This window comes from Heloderma suspectum, chromosome 9 (assembly GCF_057233095.1).
Source record: "Heloderma suspectum isolate Gila_16-S chromosome 9, 16-S_ref, whole genome shotgun sequence".
NCBI classification, from domain to species: domain Eukaryota; kingdom Metazoa; phylum Chordata; class Lepidosauria; order Squamata; family Helodermatidae; genus Heloderma; species Heloderma suspectum.
The window spans coordinates 4,625,399-4,645,776 of record NC_139466.1 but is presented as its reverse complement, the minus strand read 5'-3'; positions in this window follow the sequence as shown (position 1 = coordinate 4,645,776).

Here is a 20,378-nt window from a genome sequence, read left to right as displayed (position 1 = left end):
GGGGGCAGCTGTCTGCAGTGGTCCCACTACTCTGCCCCGATATTTGTTTGTTTATCTGTTACTTTTATATCCCACCTTTTTCTCTCTCGCAAAGAATCCAAGGCGGCTTACACGGCCCTCCTGCTCTCCCTTCTATCCTCACAGCAACCCTGGGGAGTCAGTGGCCACCCCAGAGACACGGCGAGCTTCGTGGCTGAGTGGGGACTAGAGCCCGGGTCTCCTGAGTCCCAGCCCAAGACTCTAGCCGCTACTCCACACTGGCCCTCGGTGTGTCTGCTGGCTTCTTTGCATGCCGGGTGGGGGGGGCGGGATTTGGCCCCCTTTGCTAGCCCCAAAGCAGCACTGGTCATGTCTGCCTAGGCTGGCATTCTGTTTTCATCCAGAAGGCATTTGCAGCCAAGCTGGGAGTGCTGCCAACCCAAGGTGAAGACCTTTTTATTTCCCCAGGCATTTTTGCATTTTAGCTTTCTAAACTTTTAGCTTTGCTGTTTTAAATCTGTATTTTAAACTCCTGCACTGCTGCTAGGTTTGATTGTGGTTGTATTGTTATATTGTGGTTTTAATGTTCTATATATTTTAAATTGTTTTATTGTGTGCCGTTTGGTTTTAATTTTTGTGAACCGCCCAGAGAGCTTCGGCTATTGGGCGGTATAGAAATGAAATAAATAAATAAATAAAAAAAATACAGAACCCAAAGTGGCTTACGTGGTCCTCTCCATTTTATCCTCACAACAACTCTGTAGGGCAAGGTAGGCTGAGAGCTCTTATTGCGCGTTTTTCTCTTCTCGCGAGGCTGTCCTTTGATAGCTCATTATCTCTGACCTTTCTAACAATGGGATAAAGGTCATGTGCTGCAGGAGACTGGAGGTTGAGGATGCCAGCTAAAGGACCTGCAACCTTCTGTGAGCAGCAAGCGTAAAAGCGCTGTGTGAAGCCCACAGTGACTGGGCCAAAGTCACCTAGCGAGCTTTATGGCCCAGTGGGGACCAGAACCCAGATCTCCTGAGTCCCAGTCCACCACTCTAACCACTACACTGGACTGGCTCCCTGACTATTGAACTCACTCACAATATTTGCGCTTGCATATGTGCACGCACGCACAGAGAGAGATAGAGAGAGAGTTAATGAAAGCTATTTTATGTACAACAGTAATGGAAAGAGAGAAAAACATTATTTACTACGTATTTTCGTGGAAATTATTTTCCATGGTTTCCTGGAAGCAAAAGACTACTATCTCATCCATGGTAGAGAACTCAAATGCAAACACAAGCTTTGTTTTTTACAGCATGCAGCCACACAGAAACTCTTTCACATGCGCACACAAGAGACAGAGAGAGACTGACTGACTCTGATTCACCGACTCATTCAGACACAACAGGACAGAACAGACGCATGTGTGCACACACACACACACACCAGCCTGGCCTAGGAAATATTGATGCCTGAGGAGACCAGCCAATCGCTCCCATTTCTCACTGGATGATCTTGGGCCAGTCGGTACTCTTCAGTCTTCCCTTCCACACAAGATTTTTCTGAGGATGAAAATGGGGAAGCCTTTAGCTCCTGGAGGAAAGGCACTACACCAGTCCGGCGTAGGGGTTAGAGTGTTGGACTGGGACTGCTCGGCCGTAAAGCTCACTGGGTAACTTTGGGCCAGTCACTGACTCTCAGCCCAGCCTCGTTCAAAGGGTTGTTGTGAGGATAAAATGGAGAGGAGGAGGAGAATGTAAGCCGCCTTGGGTTCCTTGCAAAAGGAAAAAAGGCGGGATATCAATGCAATAAATAAATTAAATAAATATGTTAAGAAGAATGTAAAATGGCCCTCTGTGTGGCCTTACTGTGTACATACAATCACATGGATGTGCACTGGAGACGAGACGCGTTCAGCACCCCCCTTTGACACTTATTTGTAGGTACCCTGTGGAGGGAGCCTGAAGATTGACACCAGCTCTTAAAACGTAAACTACAAATGCAAAAACTTGAGAAACATTCTCTTGCTTCTCACACACCCCACCCACAGGCCTCCACCTTCCATGTGATCATCAACACAACGTTATTAAGGGTGCGTATTTAGGCAGGAAACATGGCTGAGGAACCCTAGCAGCTGTAGGACTTATTTGTCTAAATATGCATAGGATTGCACTCTACAGTACAATGCTATACATGACTACTCAGGAATAAATACCGCTGTGTATTTACTCCCAGGCAAGTGTGTTTAAGATTGCAGCCTTCCAGCACAATCCTATGCATTTCCACTTAGAAAAAATGTCCTATTGTGTTCAAGAAGATTTGCTCAGAGGTTAAGTACATCGATTTTTTAAAAAAATGATTAAAGATATGGTAAAAAAAAAAAAAAAATAGGGGGGAAAGAAATCCACTAACCATTCCGGTCCGGGGCATCCGCGGTGGGCGGAGGTGATCCGTCCCTCCCCAGCCGGCTCTGCTCTGAGTCCACAGAGCCGCCGGCCGGGCCCGTCCGCAGCCGGTCTTCTGTCTGCTGCTGGTCTGCGGCCACAAATGGCGTCCGGCATAGCGGATGCCATTTGCATCCCCGCTTTAGCCGTGATAGGCTACGTAAATATTTATGTAGCCTATCACGGCAAAGAGCAGGAATGCAAATGGCGGCGGCTACGCTGGACGCCATTTGCAGCCGTAGACAGGGGCAGCGGGCAATAGCAGACAGACCAGGCCGGCTGACGGCAGGTGGGGTCCGTCCATGGAGAATTTTGCAGGGTGGTGGAGGGGAGTGCTCCATTCCACCACAGACTCTGGCGGGGGGGATTCTAAAGAATTTGGCCTCATTGGAGTCCATGGCAGAATGCTCCGCCATCCCATGCCTAAAAAAAATGTTAGTGTAGCTGTGATTGGGGCAGTAGCATATCCAGTCCAATACATAGCAGGAACAACTGACATTCATGGGCTTTCTAGCACAGGTCTTATTTCATGATAGATAGAGGGATGGGGGGATGGAGGAGGGATGGGATGGATAGGTTAGATAGATTAGATAATGACCCCCAGTTGTTCCTGATACATATTGTTTGGGACTGGATAGGCTACACTAACATCCTGGATGCTGGCTGGGAATGATGGGACTTGCTTTTCAACACATCTCTAGGGATAGGCTGCCCTACGAAGTGGTTTGCAAAAGGATATTGTAATGGATACTTCCTACCTCTCACACATGGTCAGAGACTTGATCTATGATGCCAGGGAGGGCTGGGGAAGGGAGAAGCCCTAAGTATGTTGAGGGATCGCCTTGTCTGTGAGGTTTATGATGAAGCACTACAGCAACGCCTCCTGTTCGAGCCAAACCTGACATTTGCAAAGGCTCAAGCAAAGGCATCAGCCAGTGAGACTGCATCACCGTGTGTCACAGAACTCAGGTAAGATGAAGATGCTGTAAATGCCACCCGGAGCAAGCAGGCTCAGAATTCTGGGCAGCAAGTTCAACAGAACACAAGAAATGCACCCTCCATAAAATCTGCAGATAGGCCCTGGCTTACCTACTCCTGCTCCAGCTGTGGAGGACCACATCAGTGCTCTCTGTGCAGATGCAAGGATGCTGAGTGCAGATTTTTCAAGAAGGGTCACCTTGAGCGAGTCTGCTCTGCTGTTCAAAATCTGTCAGCACAAGGCCAAGGAACTATAGCAAAGAGTCACTCCTCCTAGCATCTCATGGGGTTGATTATTCACAGGGTGATGAAACTCAACAGCTATATCACATTCAGAAGGTCTGTGGCAAGGAACCTCATGATCCTGTGTTGAATGCAACAGTATTAATCAATGGCTAGAAGTGCAAAATGGAAGTGGATTCGGGGTCTGGGGTATCCATAATTAACAGACACCTTTAAGCACATTCTGGGACCCTTGCTCCAATGTTGTCTAGTCTATCATGCATTCTGCGTGATTACAATGCAAAGAAGGTTGATATCGTTGGATGCTGCACTGTAGCTGCACGGTATGGCTCCTTCCAAGGGACGCTCCAACTTATAATTGTGGAGGGGCAGAGGAAAAACCTCTTGGAGAGAATCTGGTTCTCATCAATAGAGATTAGCCTTCAAGGAATTCATGCCCTTACTACAAGTCGGCTTGCAGCAATTGTTAAATGAATTTCCAAGGGTATTTTCTGAAGAACTGAGAGAATACAAAGGGAAGCCAGGTCACTCCATCTAGATCCATCTATTGCACCAATATGTATGAAAGCCAGGGATGTGCCTTTTGCACTGCAGGGAAAAACTGAAGAAGAGCTTGAGCATCTCATCAAGCAAGGGATGCTAGAACCAGTTGCACAGACACAGTGGGCTACACCCATTGTGCCAGTATTAAAGCCTAATGGTTAAACTGTGTGGGGATTACAAGTGCACTGTGAATAAGGTACTTAAGCAGCATCCATACCCAGTGCCTGCTGTCAATCAACTCCTTGCTGTTTTTGGTGGAGGGAAAGTCTTTGCAAAACTTGATCTGGCCCAAGCATATCAGCAGTTGGTCACTGATGATGCTACAGTAGATACCCAAACAATAATCACACATCGAGAATCATTCCAAGTAAAGCGTCTGCAATTCGGAATTTCTAGGGCCTCTGGACTGTTCCAACAATTCATGGAAACCCTGCTTTCTGGAATTCCAGGCATTGTACCATATTTTAACGATGTTCTTCTCATGGCATCAACAGAGGAAGAGCCTGCTGAACTACTTCAAGATGTCCTACATCATTTTGACACATCCGACATTCATGTAAAAAAGGAGAAATGTGAAACTGGAACCTCCAGAGTAACATCTTTGGGCTTTCGTATTGATGCTTCTGGCATTCTCCCCACTGACGAAAAAATATGTGCAATTCACAATGCACCTGGTCCAAAAGCAAAGCAGGAACTTCAAGCCTTCTTGGGACTTCTCAATGTCTACCCTGTGTTTCTTCCACAAAAGGCTACCATTGCTGAGCCACCACATCGCTTGCTGGGAAAGGGAGTTCCATGGAAATGGACTAGCCAGCATGAGAAGTCGTTCCAGAATGTCAAACATGTGTTGAGTTCAAATTCTCTGCATTATGATGGGGAAAAAGCCACTAATCCTTATTACTAATGCTTCTTCTTACGGGGTTGGTGCTGTGCTAAGCCACAAATTTCCAGATGGTACAGAGGCACCAACTGCTTATTATTCAAGGAATATGTCATCCACTGAAAGGAACATTGCACAAATTGACAGAGAAGCTTTGGCTGTTATCGCAGGAGTCAGAAAGTTCTACAACTATCTCTCTGGCCATGCTTTTGAAATAAGCATGGACCACAAGCCTCTTCTAGGAATCTTCTCTCCTGGGAAGCCTACTTCCTGCATACTGTCACCCCACGTGCGGTGTTGGAGCATTCTGCTCAATGCTTATGATTATACACTTGTCTACAAGCCAGGAAATGCAATAGCTAATGCTGATGGATTGCGTTGAGTACCACTTCAAATTCCAGATTTTGTTGTACCTCCTCCACTGGACGTCTGGATGCTAGAAGCCCTTCCTGACCCACCTCTTCAGGCTGATCAAATTGCTAGGCTGACTGCTCGAGATCCTGTACTGGCTAGTGTTTTAAACTGGGTATGGAAGGGATGGCCAGATGAGGAACTGCCAGAGGAATTTAAGCCATTCAGACACCATCAACATGAGATGTCTGCCCATAAGGGATTCTGCTATGGGGAAACTGTGTTGTTATTCCAGATAAGGGTCGTCAAACCATCTTGACCACGCTGGATGCAGCTCATCCAGGGATTGTTTGCATGAAAGCCTTGGCCAGGAGCTATGTCTGGTGGCCCAGCATTGACTCAGATATTGAAAAAACATAAATGAGTGCAGTACTTGTCAAGCCACTAGGCACAATCCACCGAGGGCACCTATCTTCCCACGGGAAGTGACCAAGGAGCCTCAGTCAAGAATCCATATTGATTTTGCAGGGCCATTTCAAGGAAAAACTTCTTGGTTGTGGTAGACTCTTACTCGAAGTGGCTTGAAGTAGTCTTAGTACCATCAGAAACAGCCGCTGCGACAATCACAGCTCTATGCCACGGATCCGCAACCCATGGGTTGCCTGATACTGCAGTCTCAGACAACGGGACTGCTTTTACATCTGCTGAATTTAAATCATTTGCAGACAAGGACCTTATTCGGGCTGTCACCACTGCACCTGGTCATCCCCGAGCAAATGGCCAAGCTGAATGGATGGTGCAGACAACAAAAGATGCCCTGAAGCGCACTGCGGGAGGAGACTGGCCAACACACCTTGCCGGGTTTCTCGTTGCTCAACATGTTACTCCTTGTGCAACCACAGGAGTCAGTCCTGCAGAGTGACTTATGGGGCATCGTCTAAAAACTTGCCTTGACCGTCTCCACCCAGATTTAGCTGAAGACTTACAAATCAAATGGCAGGAAGCTCTGGGTGCTGCCTTCTCAACTCCTACTCTTCGTTCATTTGCCCACGATCAGGTGTTTGCTAGGAACCATGGTGCTGGACCAACGTGGGTTCCTTCCCGTATCACTGAGGTCACTGGACCTGTGTCATACAAGGTCCAGTGTGCAGATGGGTCAGTGTGGCATCGCCACGTTGACCAGCTGAGAAGGTGTTCTTGCCAGAACAGGTTGTCATCAGCAGAGGTAGCTGCTGAAGATCTATCGGGAACTGATGCGTTTCCTTCACCGCTGGTTGAAGTGCCAGAACCACTAAGTGATGGGAGCAAGACTCCTTCCTTACCTACTCATCTGAGCAAGCTACACCTACTAGTCGAGTGCAGAGACTGTGACGTGAAAGGGTACCTCCTTGTTGGTTGGAAGACTATGATAGCTAAGGGGGGAGGACTATTACGTATCTGGGGGTGAGAGGGAACTGTTGTCAGGATTCCCTTAGCCCCCACTTCACTTCACACCCAAACATACACAGACAAGAGGCTTCAGTCTATAGCTTTTAATCCATTACTTCACAGAGTCATACAGATGCAAATTCTCAGAGACCCTCCATCTACAAGGAATGCCTTCAGGGGATTCAAATGGAATTTATGAGAGTTGCCTGCCATTTGAAGAGGGAGGCGGTCTCGCTAGCCTAACTTATGGGGGGAGGTCCCTCTCTTGTCGTGAGGCCTCTAAGCGCAGCTTTTCACGCAAGGCCAATCGGGTGGACTGTCCAAGTTCCGCCCCTGCCTTCTCTCTCTCTGCTCTGCGCCTGGCATCTATTAGGTCATTCTCCTGTTCACTGACTCTCATGGGGGGTGGGGTGGGGGTAAGGAGGGACCCTCAAGCTCAGCCATCTGGACGTTTGTAACCTGAGAAGCAGGCCTACTCATATCTGGACTAGCATGGGAAAACACCTTCCCCATGTCTGATGGTTCTCCTTCAGAATGAACTGCTATCCCACTCCCTATGCTCAGAAACACTCCTGACAACCGTGGCTTAGTTATTGTTTTGAACCTTGGCAGCTCCTGTAGAGCGGGGAGTAGCAACAGCGGGTGAAGCTTCTGCTAAGTGGTCACTTCTGTGTGTGCTGAATTGAAGAACAGTTGTGTTTGAGGCCAGCTGATTCTGCAGTCATTCCTTCTACCTATACAACACATTCCCTGTTAAGAGCATAAGAAGAGTCTGGCTGCATCAAACCAAAGCCGACTTCAGCTAGCATCCTGTTTCCTACAGTGGCCAAGCAGGTTCCTTTGGGAAGCTCTCAAGCAGCAGCCTATCAGCATTTCTTGTCCCCAGGGCCTTCCCAATGGCTACTCTCAAGCTGTGGAACTCCCTGCCGAGAGAGGCTAGGTTCACTCCCTTTCTGGTGTCCGACCTTTTTATTCAAACAGACTGTAAGTGAGTCTGTTGGGTTGGGTGCTTTTAGAGCTTTTCTACATGAGGCTGTTAATCTGCTATATCTACTTTTGGAGTCATCACAGAATTGAGATCTGAGCACTACACAAGGAACGTTTCCTTTCCTGCTTTTCTGCTACGTAACCTCTAGGTGGCACTGTGGTATAGCAGAATAGCACTAACACACAAGAGGAGATTGTGCTTTCTCTCACCTTCACAATTAAATGCCGCATGTTCCCTGCTCTAAAAAAACTTCACTGAAAGTGCTGGTTAGACACAGAAGCGAAACTGGAGGGTCACGATGTTGTCTAAAGTAGGGAATGATGAGCACATGATAAATGCCTAATGTAGAAAATCCCTTATTCTTTTATTGTGCTTTTTTAATTTAACAATCTTTTCTATGATTGCTTTAGCCAAATTTTTATTTTAAAATTTTGGTTTTTATTATTCACCACCTTGAGTGTCATTTTGAGGGGGTGGAAAAGGCAGGGTATAAACAAACTGGCAGTTAGAGATATACTGACGTGGCACATGGAGGTTCCATTGAGCCATAATAGTTAATCACCCTTGATAGATCTCTCCTCTTTCTCCTCCAGGAATTGGTCTGAAGTGAGTGGGGCATCCCCTCCTTGCATAGAGCTCTGTGACTGCACCAGAGGTTCCCCCATGTTTCTGCCCAAAACCACTGGGTTGGGGGAGCAGGAACAGCACATCTTAAACAGAGCTTGCTTTCCCACAACAGTCCTCCAGGTGTGCCCACTTTGCAGAGCACTGGATGAGATTAAGATTTCTGCCTCCCACCTTGTCCTTTTGGATGCTTCCCCACATCAGGGGAATGTATTCAGCATCCCAAGCCGGCTGGTTGGATGGAAAACTTCCAGCCAGAGGAGGTGATGACGCTGCCCTGGGGGAATTACATCAGCCACACCATTAACCTTACCTGCCTTTCCCAAGATGCCTGCCTTGCTTGTGGTTCCTTCTCACTCTCTCTAACTACAGTGATCAAGGGGCTGGAGCAACTCCCCTATGAGGAAAGGTTACAACTTCTGGGACTGCGTAGCTTAGAGAAAAGGCAAATGAGGGGAGATATGATAGAGGTGCACAAATTTATGCATGGTCTGGAGAATGTGGATAGGGAGACATTTTTCCCCCTCTCTCAAAATACTAGAACCCAATGGGGGTTATCCCATGATGCTGATTGGTGGGAGGTTCAGGACAGATAAAAGGAGGAACTTCTTCTCACAGTGCATAGTTTAACTCTGGAATTCATTTCCAGAAGATGTAGTGATGGCCACCACTTCAGATGGCTTTAAAGGGGAATTGGACAAATTCAAGGAGAAGGCTATCAATGGTTACTAGCTCTGATGGCTGTAAGCTACCTCCAGTACCAGAGTGCCTATGTGCACCAGTTGCTGGGGAACATGGGCGGGAGGGTGCTGTTGCACTCCTGTCCTGTTTGTGGCTTCCCCATGCGCAGCTGGCTGGCCACTGTGTGAACAGAGTGCTGGACGAGATGGACCCTTGGTCTGATCCAGCACGGCTCTTCTTAGGTTCTTAAGTTTATGTTCTTATCTCTCCCCTGCTTGGTTGTAAATGTGCATTCTGCCCTGTGCTGTGATTAATCTGCCATTTGGGCTTTGCCTAGCCTGACCAGTCCTAATTCTCACAAACAACAGACAAAGTGGTAAACCTGTATCTGAGCTGTACCACTTCCGATTGTATGCTGTGGGGGAGCTTTCTGCGTGTGAATACTCCTCTCTGTTACACACAAACACACACACACACACTCTCTCTCTCTCTCTCCTCTGACATAAGGCAAGATGTGTTCCTTGCCCAGCCTCCTCTCTGAAAAGCTTATTTTCTTTATATGTGGGTTATATTTTATAATCGACATCTAGAGGGCTTAGGCAGGGTGAAGGACTTTGTGAGGGCCAATAATAGGAGACTCAATACAGACAAGACAGAAATATGGTTTGAGGGTGGTTTGTCTGTCTAGTCAAGCAGTGTTCTCCCTGTTCTGGAATAAGCTCCCCCCAAACAAGGGGTGTTTAACCTCTTTCAGCCCGTGGGCCAAATTCCATTTCGGAGAAGCTCTTGGGTGGGTGGGGCCAAGGACAAAGAGGGTGGGGACGAAAATACCACCATGTTGTAGCTTAAAGCTCTTCCTGCCAGCCAGTAAGCCTTCCGAGAGGCATTTCAACCTTTTAGAATGGGGAAAAAACTGCACAAAAGCCAGAAAGCCACCAAATGATTGCCAGTTGGAAGAAAGGGTTGAAGCCAGCGGAAGGGGGTGGGATAGTTTATTTATTTATTTAATTAATTTACATTTCTATACAGCCCTATAGCCAAAGCTCTCTGGGCAGTTTACAAAAGTTAAAGCATTAAAAGACACTATACAAAGTTTAAAATCTATTTACATAACAGCATACAGATAATATATACAAACAACATTGAACTAAAAGCAACTTTGAACTAAAAACAATTTAACAAAAAAATAAAAAATCCAACTATAAAACAACACAGCTTAAAAACAATATACAGGAGTCCGCAAAAGGAACAAGAGTTCCAAAAAGGGAAGGCCTGCTGGAGCAATAGGTCTCTAATGCCTGCTTAAAGACCTTCAAAGAGATCAGCAGGCATATTTCTACCAGCAGAATATCTGGGGAACCGGGGGGGGGGGGGCAGATTTGGGCCCCAGGCCTGAGTTCTTCACCTTGCCCAGCAGGATCAGGTCCCTAGCTTGGGGGGTCCTATGGGGCCCTCCATCAATGTTTTAGAGGCACAGGCGGACTGTGGCACACAGCACCTTTTATCCACATAGGCTGAAATACTAACTGTGACTGTATCCGGACAGAGATCGCCAAGCAAGAGTTATCCATTCTCTGCTAACCTCCCATTTGGATCATGGCAACGCGTTATGTGTGGGGCTGTCAATGAAAATGGCCCAGAAAGTTAGTCCAAAACAGCGTGGCCAGACTGTAGACTGGCTGACATGATCGTATTATGCCAGTATTTTGCCATCTGCACTGGCTGTCAGTCCATTTCTGAGCCCAATTCAAAGTGCTGGCTTGGGGCTAGCTTACCTGATGGGAGTGTTTTCTCCCATATCTACGCTACCTGGGCCCTAAGGTTATTGAAGCTTCTGTTAGGTCTACATCATCTCTCCCTGCTCCTTCCAGTCACCTTCATCAACTGGACGAAGAAAACTTCTGCAAATCTCTTCTCTAAGGGCCTGTTACACAAAGCATGTTACTCCAGCATATTGGATATCTCTGCCCTCCAATGTCTGGAGAGAGGATTTGCAGGAATTTAGTTTATTTGTTATAGGTATTTTCATGCTGCCCTTCAGTTATAATCATAGGACAGTTTAAGGAAAGAATAAAATAATTAAAATGTAAATACCAAAAAAAACCTTAATCCCAGCATGAACTGACTCGTACACTACGTTCAGCATCTAAGGCCCTCCTCCAGGTGTCTCTGAGGGAGGCTCAGAGGGTGGCAACAAGGGAGAGGGCCTTCTCAGGGGTGGGCCCCAACTGACCACCCGGACGAGGCCTGCCTGGCACCAACATTGTTATATTTTCAACACCAGGTTAAAACTGCCCTCTTCTCTCAGGGATTTGGCAGCATATAATGAGTTTTTAATCAAGTCCTGGATTGTCTTTGGTTGATGGTTTAAAATTGTTTTAGATACATGCAGTCTGTGTGTGTTCCCCTTCATGGATCACTGCCTTGTTGTGGCGAAGGGGCTTGCGTAACTCAATGAAGCCATAAGCTATGCCGTGAAGGGCCACCCAAGACGGACAGGTCATGGCAGAGAGTTCTGACAAAATGTGGTCCACTGGAGAAGGAAATGGCAACCCACTCCAGTATTCTTGCCAAGAAAACCCCATGGAACGTATCACAAGGCTAAAAGATATGACGCTGGAAGATGAGCCCCTCAGGTCGGAAGGTGTCCAATATGCTACTGGGGAAGAGCAGAGGGTATTTCCAAGTAGCGCCAGAAAGAGTGAAGCGGCTGGGCCAAACCCGAAAGGACACTCAGCTGTGGATGTGTCTGGCGGTGAAAAGAAAATCCGATGCTGTAAAGAACAATATTGTTTAGGAACCTGGAATGTCAGATCAATGAATCAAGGTAAGCTGGAGGTGGTCAAACATGAGATGGCAAGATTGAACATCGACATCTTGGGAATCAGCGAACTTAAATGGACAGGCATGGGCGAATTTAATTCAGGTGACCATCATATCTACTATTGTGGGCAAGAATCCCTTAGAAGAAATGGAGTAGCACTCATAGTCAACAAAAGGGTGGGAAAAGCAGTACTGGGGTACAATCTTAAAAATGATAGAATGATCTCAGTACGAATCCAAGGCAAACCATTCAACATCACAGTAATTCAAGTCTATGCCCCAACCACTGAGGCCGAAGAAGCTGAGGTTGATCGGTTCTATGAAGACCTACAACACCTTCTAGAACTAACACCAAAAAAAGATGTCCTCTTCATCATAGGGGATTGGAATGCTAAAGTAGGAAGTCAAGAAATCACCGGGATAACAGGCAGGCATGGCCTTGGTGTACAAAATGAAGCAGGACAAAAGCTAATAGAGTTTTGCCAAGAGAACATGCTGATCATAGCAAACACTCTTTTCCAACAGCACAAGAGGCGACTCTACACATGGACGTCACCAGATGGTCAATATCGAAATCAGATTGATTATGTCCTTTGCAGCCAAAGATGGAGAAGCTCTATACAGTCAGTCAAAACAAGACCTGGAGCTGACTGTGGCTCAGATCATGAGCTGCTTCTTGCAAAATTTCGGCTGAAATTGAAGAACGTCGGGAAAACCACTAAACCGTTCAGGTATGACCTAAATCATATCCCTGATGAATATACAGTGGAGGTGAGGAATAGATTTCAGGGATTAGACCTGATAGACAGAGTGCCTGAGGAACTATGGACGGAGGTCCGTAACATTGTTCAGGAGGCAGCAACTCAATCCATCCCAAAGAAAAAGAAATGCAAGAAAGCCAAGTGGATGTCTGATGAGGCTTTACAAGTAGCTCACGAAAGAAGGGAAGCGAAAAGCAAGGGAGAAAGGGGAAGATATACCCAACTGAATGCAGAGTTCCAGAGAATAGCAAGGAGAGACAAGAAGGCCTTCTTAAATGAACAATGCAAAGAAATCGAGGAAAACAACAGAATGGGAAAGACTAGAGATCTCTTCAAGAAAATTGGAGATCTCAAGGGAACGTTTTGTGCAAAGACGGGCATGATCAAGGACAAAGAAGGCAGGGACCTAACAGAAGCAGATGAGATTAAGAAGAGGTGGCAAGAATACACAGAAGAACTATACAGGAAAGATCTGAATGTCCCTGATAGCCATGATAGTGCGGTCACTGAACTTGAGCCGGACATCCTAGAAAGTGAAGTCAAGTGGGCCTTAGGAAGCATTAGTAACAACAAAGCTAGCGGAGATGACAGTATTCCAGCCAAGCTATTTAAAATCCTAAAAGATGATGCTGTTAAAGTGCTGCATTCAATATGCCAACAAATCTGGAACACTCAACAGTGGCCACAAGACTGGAAAAGGTCAGTTTACATTCCAATTCCAAAGAAGGGCAACGCCAAAGAGTGTTCAAACTACCGCACAATTGCGCTCATTTCACATGCCAGCAAGGTGATGCTCAAAATCCTACAAGCTAGGCTTCAGCAGTATGCGAACCGAGAACTACCGGAAGTACAAGCTGGGTTTCGAAGAGGCAGAGGAACTAGAGATCAAATCGCCAACATTCGCTGCATCATGGAGAAAGCAAGAGAATTCCAGAAAAACGTCTATTTCTGCTTCATTGACTACGCTAAAGCCTTTGATTGTGTGGATCACAGCAAACTGTGGCAAATTGTGAAAGTGATGGGAGTACCAGACCACCTTACCTGTCTCCTGAGAAACCTGTACGAGGGTCAAGAAGCAACAGTAAGAACCAGACATGGAACAACCGATTGGTTCAAAATTGGGAAAGGAGTACGACAAGGCTGCATATTGTCACCCTGCTTATTTAACTTATATGCAGAGTACATCATGAGAAATGCCGGGTTGGATGAATCAGAGGTCGGAATTAAGATTGCTGGGAGAATTATCAACAACCTCCGATATGCAGACGATACCACCCTAATGGCAGAAAGCGAAGAGGATCTAAAGAGCCTCTTGTTGAGGGTGAAAGAGGAGAGTGCAAAAGCTGGTTTGAAACTCAACATTAAAAAAACTAAGATCATGGCATCTGGCCCCATCACTTCCTGGCATATAGAAGGGGAAGAAATGGAAGCAGTGACAGATTTTACTTTCTTGGGTTCCAAGATCACCGCAGACGGTGACTGTAGCCATGAAATTAAAAGACGCTTACTCCTTGGGAGGAAAGCTATGGCCAACCTAGACAGCATCGTAAGCAGCAGAGACATCACCTTGCCGACAAAGGTCCGTCTAATCAAAGCTATGGTTTTCCCAGTAGTAATGTATGGCTGTGAGAGCTGGACTATAAGGAAGGCTGAGCGCCGAAGAATTGATGCTTTCGAACTGTGGTGCTGGAGAAGACTCTTATGAGTGCCCTGGACTGCAAGGAGGTCAAATCAGTCCATCCTAAAGGAAATCAACCCTGAGTGCTCATTGGAAGGACAGATAATGAAGCTGAAGCTCCAATATTTTGGCCACCTAATGCGAAGAGAAAACTCCCTGGAAAAGACCCTGATGCTGGGAAAGACTGAAGGCAAAAGGAGAAGGGGACGGCAGAGGATGAGATGGCTAGATAGCATCATGGATGCAATGAATATGAACTTGAGCACGCTCCGGGAGAGAGCGCAGGACAGGAAGGCCTGGTGTGCTATGGTCCATGGGGTCACGAAGAGTCGGACATGACTGAACGACTGAACAACAACAGTCTGTGTGTTATCTGTTTACATGTTTTTCTGTAAATGGGTTTGCACTTTGCATGAAGTATTTTTTAATGGTTTTTAATTTTTGTGAACACCCAGAGAGCTTCGACTATGGGTGTATAGAAATATAATGAATGAATAAAATAAATTACAAGCCACAAAATCATAAAAGCAGCGCAAAAAGAGTCAGTAGGATCATAACTTATCTTAAAAGCTTGGGAAAACAAAAAGGGTGTTTTGTCTGGGACCAAAAGGTAGGCACCAGGCGGAAATATCTGGTAAGAGTGTTCCCCCAACTGGGTGCTACCCTTTCTCTGGTAGCTACCCACCCCACCTCAGGTGGCCCTCCACCAGAGATTTTAATATATGGAGACAGGTGGTCCTTCAAGTACCCTGGTCCTAAGCCATGAAGGATGCTAACTGTCAAAACCAGCACTTGGAATTCCAGAAACATATAGGAAGCCAGTGTGGTTTATACAACACAGGCATTATATGACCATAATGGCCAGTCCCAGTTCGTAATCTAGCAGCTGCATTCTGCACTCACTGCAGTTTCCAAACAGCCTTCAGAGGCAGCCCCACACACAGCTCATTACAGTAGTCTAACCTAGAAGCTACCAGAGCATGGATAAAGGAGGCTTCGTAGGAGGAGGCTATGATGCTTTAAGCAGCTCCTTATCTCTCCCTCCTTGGCACTAAGCTGCATGAGCAGAACACATTATGCAGTGTTGAGACACCTCCCCAAATGTATTTGCTTTTGCAGTTGTTTTGACTCTCCACATTGTTGCTTTGATTCTTAGCAACGAGTGTGCATGCCCTGAGCTGGACCACGCAGACTCTGCATTCAAACTGGGCCACAGGTTTTCCCTTGAGAGAGAGAATGCTGGTTGAATCAGAGCCTGACAACAGCGGCCAAAAAGTCGTATGCCTCCAAATGCTCAGATTCCACAGGGCGTGGCTCTCTCACTGTTCTCAGAGGCATCGGGAACACAGAACCAATCTTCTTTTCTGTACCCCCTCAGGGCATCTCAGGCACATCCTTGGCTTCGCCTTGCACTCCCCATTTTGTCGCTGCTCTCCTAACCAGCCAGACTTGTTGGGGATGGGGGAGGACGAACTCTCTTCCTCAAGCCGTGTTGCCATTCCTATGTCAAACATCACCTTATACCGGGCTCAGCCATACACCTGTGATTCAACAAGGCACGAACCATTATTGCAAGACCAGCTTTGCTGGCAGTATCACTGGAGGCAGAACTCAGTGCAAGAGATGTAGGGGAGGAAACTGAAGGCAAAACTCACAAGTGCCTCTTTCGATCAGTGCTGGCTCCAGGCCTCTGGGGGCCCTTGAGCAAGGCACCCCCAGTGCCCCCTTCCCTGGGTGAGTCTCCCTTCTCATCACCACTGTCCCCAGCTGCTCTCACTCCTCCTCCTCCTCCTCTTTCTCCTCACTGCTGCCGCTTGGTTGCTTGACAGGGAGAGAGCCAGGGAGCGAGGGGGCTGCGGCATCACCTGCTCCTCCTTCCCGCCACCACTGTTGTCTGGGCCAGAGCGAGAGGCAGGGGAACAAGCAGGTCGCAACTCCAGGGGACTCTTGGGAATGGGCTCCTACTGGGGTGTAGGCCCTCAGCAGGTGCCCAACCACTCTTTGGAACGCTAATTAAGATCTCAGTTAAAGGCCACAATGAAGAGGAAACTCCAAACACCTGTACAAATGAGCAAGGCACAAGTCAATAGGAAGGGAGTTCCACAGTTTTGGAGCCACCACTGAGAAGGACCTATTTCTGGAGCCACCACTGAGAAGGACCTATTAGGGAACAATCTGATGCATGATTAGACCGAAAAAAGTTCTAAAACTCCCAGCATGCCCCAACCATGGTCTAAACATGCATGGGATTGCACCCTTAACAATGGGCACTTGAGAAATACCTCTGATGCGTACGGGCATTTAAGGAGAGAGAACCTTTTGGTGAAAGATGAAGGAAGGATGCATTCATGCAACTGAATTATCTGAAATCACTGAAGAAAGTGTTGGGGAATTAAAAAGAAAAGCAGTTGCTTCAAGGTGACCAGGTTTTAAAGGTGATAAGGAGGGTTAAATGTCTAAATAACTAAATATGTCTGCCCACTGCAAGTGCCTATAATTGTGCTCCCCTGGGAAGGCTTTCATTCTGCTGTATTTCTCTGTGTTCAAAAGGGGATAATTAATAAATGCCAGTTGGTGAGTCTGTATTGCACCATGTCTTTGCCCTCCTTGACTTGAGAAATGATTTCTCTGAGAACTAATGAAAGGTTTGGATGTTTTAATTTGTTTTCTCAGATTAGATTCTGAAAATAACCTGAATTATTCTAATAGGCAGTTAAGTCCCTGTGGAGGATCTGGATAAAATGAAACAAAGGATAAGGAGGAAAAGAGGACACGGAGGCTCCTGCAGGATTTTCTTTCTGGCCGCATATAATTTTGGCCGATAACTATTGTGGTTCTGGAAATCAGTCCTTGTAGAAGAGCAAAACATAAAGGCCACCCACACTGGAGGACTTCATGTGCAAGGCAGCCTTTTGTCTCTGTGACTCTTGATAAATTAATGCAGGGATAGACGGCCATCTGGGGCTATGCAGCTCAAGGCTGCCTGCTGCGTTTGCCTTCAAAGGCTTGGTTCACACATTGCTTTAAGTGTACACCTAAAATGTTCCACAGGAACACCTACAAATGTAATGTATGAATGTGACAAATGCATGTTTGGTAAAGGAGCTCTTGTCAAGAATCAGGGATCTGCTTTGAACATAAGAGCTGTGCTGGATCAGACCAAAGGTCCATCTAGTCCAGCACTCTGTTCACCCAGTGGCTAGCTAGCTGCCCACGGGAAACCCACAAGCAGGACATGAGCGCAACAGCACCCTCCCACCCATGTTCCCCAGTAACTGGTGCACATAGGCATACTGCCACTGATGCTGGAGGTAGCATATAGCCATCAGGACTAGTAGCCATTGATAGCCTTCTCCAGAAATTGTCCAATCCCCGTTTAAAGCCATCCAAATTGGTGGCCATCACTACATCCTGTGCTAGCGAATTCCATAGTTTAACTCTGTGCTGTGTGAAGGACTTCCTTTGATCTGTCCTGAATCAGCCACAAATCAGCTTCATAGGGTGACCCCATTGGGTTCTAGTATTATAGGGAGAAAAATGTCTCCCTATCCACTATCTCTCTTCCTGTTCAATGTCCACTCAGGGACAAAACCCATGTTGGCTGCCTTGTAATGTGTGGAATGGTCACACTGTACTGGCAAAACCCAGGTACAAAAAAGGATGGACACTTCAGTCGCAAAAAGCATGCCTCAGGCCAGTACCTGTGAATGGTTTAGGCTTGTTTAAAGGGTCCCTTGTTTAGGCACTAAATGCAGAACTGTGGAGTGCAATCTTATCCCAATTATCACTTCAGCCTCTGATGCCCTGAGGCTCAATATGTGCAACACTCACAACGAATGGAGCTGGATGTGGCCATTTAAACTTGGGAACTTTTTCCCTCCCATCGTTGCTTCCCAACAACTGGGATCCTGATCCATTTGCACGCTGGCCCTGAACCAAAAGGGCTCTTTAGAAGTACGACAGCTACTATCCCTTGACAAAATGTTGCAGTGCAGAGCACTCCAGCTCGGTGTTCCTGTTACTCTGCCTTGCCATCCTCCAGAACACTCCATTCCTTTCCCCCTCCCCCGCCATTACCCAGTCAGCATTTCATGGCCACTGAAGATGCTCAGTCCTCACTGGACTATTTCAGTAGGGGTTGCCCCCCCAAGGTGGTATCCCCCCCCCAAAAAAAACATACTTCTGCAAACCTAAGGGCTCCCCCAAACCTGCTATCTCCCTCTTGTGCTTTTCTGGCTACACGAACAGTGGCACTCATGCCTTAACGTGAGAAATCAAAGGAATGATGTATTTCTCCTTCTCCAGGAATATGCTGAATCCCTATTATGCCTGGTGTGGAGAATGTGGATAGGGAGATGTTTTTCTCCCTCTCTCATAATGCTAGAACCCAACGGGATCATCCCATGAAGCTGATTGTTGGGAGACTCAGGACAGATAAAAGGAAGCACTTCTTCGCACAGCGCAGAGTTAAACTATGGAATTCACTTCCACAAGATGTAGTGATGGCCACCAATTTGAAAGAGGATTTAAAAGAGGATTAGACGAATTCCTGGAGGAGAAGGCTACCAAGGGCTCCTAGTCCTGATGGCGATGTGCTACCTCCAGAACCTCAGGCAGTGAGCCTATGTACACCAGTTGCTGGGGAACATGGGTAGGGGGTGCTGTTGCACTCATGTCCAGCTTGTGTGTTCCTGGTCGACAGCTGGTTGGCCACTGTGTGAACGGAATGCTGGACTAGATGGACCCTTGGTCTGATCTTGGACTCGATGGTCTTGTAGGCCGCTTGCAACCCTACTATTCTATGATTCTATGATCCAGCACAGCTCTTCATATGCTCTTATCTAACTTAGCCACCACCATTTCCTGTGAATTCCATAAGTTAATTATACATATAGTGTATGTGGTGTATGTAGATACATAGAGAGATATAGATTAAATGTGTGCATGTCTTGTCCGTCCTTCCTTCCTTCCTGGACCTGGTACTGCCAATCAATTTCACTGGATGACCCGCAAGTTCTCGTATTATAAGAAAAATAAAAAAAAATAAAATAAACATCTTCCTTTTATTCTTTCTGGGAGCCTTTTGAAAGTTGAACCTCTTTGTGTCTCATGCGATTTGGCCATTTAAATGGGCCTTTTCTGATCAATGTGGCAACAGCATGTGGCAGAATTGATTTTTTCCTCCCCCAGCATGACCTATTTTGTCTGTTTAATGGGCTCCAATTCCTGCTGCTCCTTCTACAGATTCAGGGAGCAAGTATATTTCCCCGTACACACATACGTGTTATATATATGTATAAACACATACACACACACAAGATCTGTATCCATATGTATAGATTACCATTTTTTATGTTCGTATAATGTATATATCATAAAATGATGAAAAAGAACTGTTGGGCATCTCTTAGAAATCACAAGCAGGAAAATTGTCCTAGCTAAAGTAAAGATTGGGCATGGCTCCACGCACACGTACCCACCTCGATGTGTGCACACCATGTACTTAAATACCATTTTCCTTTTTCTCCAACTGCTGGGAAGTCTGCAGCAGTCTTGACAAGGTGAGTTTTCTTTTGTGGTGTGCTGACAGCACACAGTTTCTTTACAATCTGTATTTTGTTGAGAGAGAGAGAGAGAGAGAGAGGTTGTGAAGGATAGCAAAAGTGGCAAAGAAATGATACCAAATTCTAAATAGCCGTTTTTTGACCCCTCCCGTCCCAGCAAACCCCCCTTCCCAGGTCCAAATTCAAACTGCTGTCTGCAGCTCCCCCCCCCCCCGCAACCAATGCTGCCCCCAACACCAACAATTACACTCTAAATGTGCAGCCAATGTGACTTCACACACACACACCACACCACAAACCGCTTTTTATAACACCTTGCCTGGAGATCTTGAAAGTTCACACATTTTTTGCGATCGTTTGCTTGGCCTAATAAAGGTATTACAAAAAATTGACTTTGGAACTGTACTTGTGGTGAACATGGG